Source organism: Montipora foliosa, chromosome 6, assembly GCF_036669935.1.
Source record: "Montipora foliosa isolate CH-2021 chromosome 6, ASM3666993v2, whole genome shotgun sequence".
Lineage (NCBI taxonomy): Eukaryota > Metazoa > Cnidaria > Anthozoa > Scleractinia > Acroporidae > Montipora > Montipora foliosa.
The window spans coordinates 46,913,605-46,919,958 of record NC_090874.1 but is presented as its reverse complement, the minus strand read 5'-3'; positions in this window follow the sequence as shown (position 1 = coordinate 46,919,958).

Sequence of the window (6,354 nt, the reverse complement as noted above, 5' to 3'; positions counted from 1 at the left end):
TAGCTTTCAGTTCCCAAAAATTTCCAAGAGTTTCAACTCACTGAGTTTTGCTGATGGCATGATTCGGAAATCCTAGGAATTTGCTTAATTTCTATGTTTATAACATAGGAAATGTCTATGTGGATTTTTATTGCTGTTTTTTTTCTTATAGTGAGTGCTATTTAAAGACTATTTTACCCGAAGGCATAGTAAATATATAGCCTTTGCTTTTACATAGGACATAGATACAAGTATGCAGAGTCTATGTAAACTTTTACTCCTGGTTTGTTTTAGTTGGTGCAGTACAGGTCCAAAACATAGGCAATAGATAGTAGTACATAAAGTCTATGTAAGGTTTTTTCACGTAAAAACTATTTTACCCCAAGACATAGTAAATATATAGCAAGCCTTTGCTTCAACATAGGAAATAGATAGCAGTATGCAAAGTATATGGAAATGTTACACTTCTGGTTGTTTATGTGGGTGCAATATGTAAAACCTATTTCATCTCAATACATAGAAAATGCATAAGAAGCGATAGGAAAGAGGTAGCAGTATGTAAAAGAAATGTAAAGTTTTCTTCATTTGATGTGCTATGTGAAAACTATGCTTTACAATCACATACCAAAAGCACAGTATGCATTTACTATGTAAATAAAAAGTATACTTGGACTTCAGATAACATAGTCAGTATATAGCTATTTAAAACTATGTGAAGATTTTCAATAGTGTTTATATGGCTGTTTGAGAGCTATGTGACCTTTAAATAGTATTGCAATAGTAATGGCATATTCTTTACACAGACTGAACTATGTAATGTAGAAAGTGACATAGTTATACACCTTATTCCAAAATGGCTGCCATTTTAGTATTCTTTTGTTGGATTGCGAATTGGCCCTTTTGGCCTCGTTCGAGTTTAAATATTCTTTTGAATTTTACGTTTGAAAGCGAGGTCAAGAGGGCCAATTTGCAAGGAAACAAAAGAATACTAAAATGGCGGCCATTTTGGAATAAGGTGTATTACATAGCAAGTAAGGAACAGGAAATAGCCTTTATATAGCTCAACATAGTTATGTGATAAACTTTACATAGCATTTACATATGTCTGGTTCTACAAGGGGTAGCAGAGTAACTTCAAAGCCACAGAACTGCAAAGACAAAGGTTGATCACAAAATTCTCGATGTTTTCTGGAGTGCGGCTAAAGTAATATTAATACTAGATATGCATTGAAAGTTGCGTCAGTAGCACTTACCCAGTATGCAGAATCCCCATGGAATTTCAGGCCAGGAGGTTCCTGATCTTTCAGTCGTAGAATCCTCTGACACACCATTTTAGCGACAACAGTAAAGTCATTGCTGGAAAACTTGTCATATGGGCAATGTGCCTTCATGCAAGTGTACACTTCACGAATCACTTGTTTTTGAGATTTTTCAGAAATTTCTCTTTATCCTGAAGGCCTGGTGGGGTTAGGAAGACAAAATCATCCCATTTGCCGTATTCTGCACGCTTGGATGTACATGGTGATGTGTCTAATCCCGCACTTGCATCACTTTGATATTCAGAATAATAATAATAATAATAATAATAATAATAATAATAATAATAACATCAATAAAATGTATAGCGCAAATTCCATACAATGATCAAATGCACTTCACAATAAAATAACAGTCCAATAATTAATACGACTATTAAAATAAAGTAAAGTAAAATAAAATAAAATACTGCATACAAACACTAATTTACTATGATATCGCGCCTAGGTTTTGATAAAAGTGCTAATCGAAAAAGGTGAGTTTTTAAGTTTGATTTAAAAATATCCAATGACCTGGAGTCTCTAACTTCGAATGGTAATGCATTCCAGAGTTTTGGTGCTGCACAAGTAAACGACCTTAGATTTAAAGCTGGGTTGCTTAAGCAAGAGGGTGTCACAAGAACTTCTCAGGTGATAGCATGACTGAGGCTTCAGAGAAATCAATGAATCGAAATAAGTAGGAGGTGTGCCATGCAAGATCTTAAAAGTTAACAGAAGAATCGTGAATACAATTCTAGACTGAAGCGGTAACCAGTGCAACTTGATTAGGAAAGATGTTATGTGACCCTCAGCAAATATTAGTCTAGCACAGGTATTCTGCGCTCGTTTTAATTTGATCAATGAGCAATGTGACAGACCATACAATAAACTGTTACAATAGTCCAGACGACTAGGTATGAAAGCATGAACGAGTGACTCTGTTTGCTTATTGGAGAGATACTTCCAGATCCGACGAATGTTATACAAATAGAAGAATGATGAGTTACAAGTTTTAGAAATATGATCCTTCATAGAGTTATTGGCATCTAACCACGAGCCAAGGTTCCTAGCGACAGGCACAGGGTAAATGTTGGTATTACCTATGCGAATATGAGTGATAACTACCAAATCAAGCTCTTGTGGTGTACCGATAATAAGAAGTTCAGTTTTTTCGTCATTTAGTTTCAGATCATCATGCAGCATCCAAGCGCGAATGTCATCAATGCAGCTTTCCAGTAACTCTGCAGCATTAAGTTGATCAAGACTGTCGTTTGGGCAGAATAAGATGTATACCTGCCTGTCATCCGCGTAGCAATGCACCATAGGGAAATGTTGTTTGATAATCTCGAAGAGTTTACTTGAATACAGAGTAAATAATAACTGGCCCAAGCAAGAACCTTGAGGGACACCACATTGCAACTCGAATTCTGCAGAGAGGGTCTCATTAATGGCTATTTGCTGAGACCCTCCAGAGAGGTAAGACGAAATTCAGAAGAGAACTTTTCCATTAACACAAAATGTGAACTGAAGTCGATGCAGTAAAGTGTCGTGATTAAATGTGTCAAAAGCCGCACTTAAGTCAAGGAGAAGAAGGAGTGTGACGCGTTGATCATTCGTGTTAAGGAGGATATCATTACTAACTTTGAGAAGTGCAGTTTCTGTACTGTGATTAGGCCAGTAAGCTGATTGCAAAATAGGAAAGAGATCATTGCTGAATAAATAATGTTGAAGTTGCTTAGCAACCACAGTGTCCACAAGTTTTGAGGCATATGCAAGGTTACTCAGAGGGCTATAGTGAGATGGGGTCAAGACCATCCTTCTTTAGAAATGGTTTAACCAAAGCACGCTTCCAGATAAGAGGAAAACAGCCTGATTCCAGCGAAAGGTTAATTAATTTAGTAATTGGAGTAAGTAATACATCAAGACATTCAGTGAAAAGGAATGGGGTCAAGAGAACAAGTAGTCTTTGTAGATGATTTGATTAGTTCAAGAACCTCGGTTTCAGACAGAAGACGAAATTCCGAAAAAGAGGGGCCATCAAGTGCAAGGTTGAGAATCACTAACATCAGAAGAGCAACATTGGAGAGCAATCTCAAGCTGAGTGGAATTAATTTTGTCACGATAGAACTTGCCAAAATCATTAGCCAGTTGACTGGGATTAGAATGTAAAGGGAGACTAGTGTTTTACGTGCAGAAAAACGTTTCCTCTGGTTGAGACAATTTTCAGTAACAAAGTTAGTGTAATAGGCACAGCGTGCTTTGTTCATCAGGAAAGTCACACGATTTCTACATAAACAGAATGACAGCAAATCAGTGGTTGATCTACTCGCCCTCCACCTTCTCTCAGCTTTCCTACGATGTCGCTTTGCAGTTAGAATTTTGTCATTAATCCACGAAACACGAGGGCAAGCAGTAACAGTCTTATGTAAGACAGCTACATGATGATCCAGTATTGATCGAAGGGACTTGTCAAATAATAAACAGAACATATCAGGGTCCTCAGTTGTACTTGAGCAAAGCTCGCTACGACTGATGTCATTCATAAATTCATCTCTGTCAGTTGATTTTATTTTACTGAATGACACTTCATGTGATTTAAATGAAGGTCGAGATAAATGAATACGAAATAGGACAGCTCGATGATCAGAAAACAGAAAATCAGCACTGGGTTCACCAAAAATGAGACGATCAGATTGTCTGGTGATCACCAGATGAAGAGTGGGGACATGTTGGTTTAGTGCCATTGAGTCAAGCAGATCAGCGAAGAGACGAGAAGCAGAATCAGTAATATCATCAACATGAACGTTAAAGTCTCTGGTTAAACAGAGAGGTTCACTAGACATAACAATAGATTCAAGGTAGGTAGAAAATTCACCAATAAAAGTATTAACTGTCACAGGTTGGTTGGTGGAGTAAGATGGACCGTAGATAATAGCTAGTCTGAAGCGTAAAGAACCAGCAGTAACAAAATACTCAGACAGTTCGAAGGATTCAAATGTTGCATAGTTAACTTTGTGAACAGAAATATTATCTCTAAACAAAAGGGCTGTACCGCCACGCTTACGATCAGATCTTCGCGGGCTGTGAAGTAACTTGAAGCCAGATAGTGTAATTTCCTTGCAAACAGCAGAATCGTTAACCGAGAGCCAAGTTTCAGTGATAGCAAACAAATCAGCTTTGCAGTCGTGTCTTTGTTGAAGGTGATAAAGATTTCTGCCTTTTGAGAGGAGAGATTTCTACAGGTGACTTTCTTTGGGTCTGCAACAGATTAAAAGAACATTGAGTGAGGAAAAGAAAAGAAAAACATTACATTGGCTGTCCATAATGTTCTAGCTCAGTCAACATGTAATATCTGTGATGAAAATGTGGAAATACTGCTTTTACAAGAACAAGGAAAAGGACTGTTTTCTCCTAATTTCATGTTTAAAAGTACGTACTTACTAGGTTTGGGGAGGGACTTGTGTTGTCTTCATCACAAAACAAATCTTCCCCCTATTCTTCGTGGTACATATCAGCATGCTGCAATGTCACAATGTAAAAAAAACCTTTAGATGAAGACACCAAAGCCCATATAGGGAAGATATCTGTTTACATACATTGCTTTGGCTATTCAAATGTACCAACTACAGGAACAAAAGACCCTTTTTTTTCAACAAACAATGAGGCTCTGGTTGCACGTTAATTACAATAGGTGACATCAAAGAGATGTTTCCTATATACACAAAATGTTGCTTTGTTGCAGTACAAGGCTCTCCAAACTAACTTAGAGAATATCACCATGAAAATTCAATGAATTGTTACAAAACTGGGCAAATTATTAAAATATTCGTCTTAGAAAATATTGAACATCCCAGCTGCTACTGATTGCATGTTTAATCTTTAAAACATTAATTTGGCCAGGCTTTGATGGACCTTCTTTGCACTTACCAGAATTTCAACAACATCCCACAACTCTTTCCGAGACATGAAGTCTCCAGGAAACAAATCATCGCGATCAGCCCTTGTTAATTTCATCAGTGTCCCCCCCTTCCCCCACACGTTGTTTTCTAGCAAATAATTAGGAATGAGTGTTAGAGAGTTTAGGTAATAGTATCACTTTAACTATGTTAAACTATTTGAAAGCTAATTCGTCTGAGAGGGGGTGAATTATGCTGCAACCTTTCCAAAGAAACAGCTGTGCAGTGCAAATTTATGCCAAAAGGATATTCCCACCAAAATCTGTTTGTAGTTAATATTACACCAACGGACTTTTGAATTGTTCTTTCAATACGGGCTACAGTGCAAAACACTTTCTTAACACAAAACCTTTGCATGATTATTTTCAACCAGCGAAAAAAGAGTCCACAACTACCGAAGTGGCATGCATTATGTCGTTCCATTTCTTATCCGCACCTTCCTAAGGATAGCGTGTTAAAAAATGTGAGTCTCCGATACGCAAGTATAAGTTTATACCCCCCTTGGATGTTTTTTTTTTTCCCTGAAGGGGCAAAGACGGGCGACTTTTGAATGAAGAGGGTGCGGATTCTGCCTCTGTATGTTCTCTAAAGGACATGAGGATGGCGTCGTCTAAATGAGAAGGGGTTGGATTCCTTTTACACATGCAAGTATAATTTTATATCCCACTCTGATTTCTTATTCCCTAAGGGCCAAAAATGGGCGACTTGTAGATCAAGAGAGTTCAAATTGTACCTCCATATCATAGTACTCTGAAAGGACCTAAGAATGGCGACTTTTAAACGAGAAGGGGTCGGATTCATTTTACACATTCAGTACAGCTTCAGGGGAAATTTTTTTGGATGGTCTGGTTTCTTTTAATTTTTTTATTTATGTAGGTAACCTAAGAGAACAAAGAGTTGTGCCTATTATTATGTGTCAGTAGGCAAGCAAGAACAAATCAAAATAACTCCTACTATGTGTTCTTTGAGTGGGAGCTTGACCAAATTAAAGAAAAGTGTCCAGTGCAGAGCCCCATCTTGCGGGTGCCTTCATCTCTAACCTTATCCAAAGTTACGGATTGCTATATTATTAAAATAATTTTTATTTTTATTTTTATTTTTATTATTATTATAATTGAGTGTGG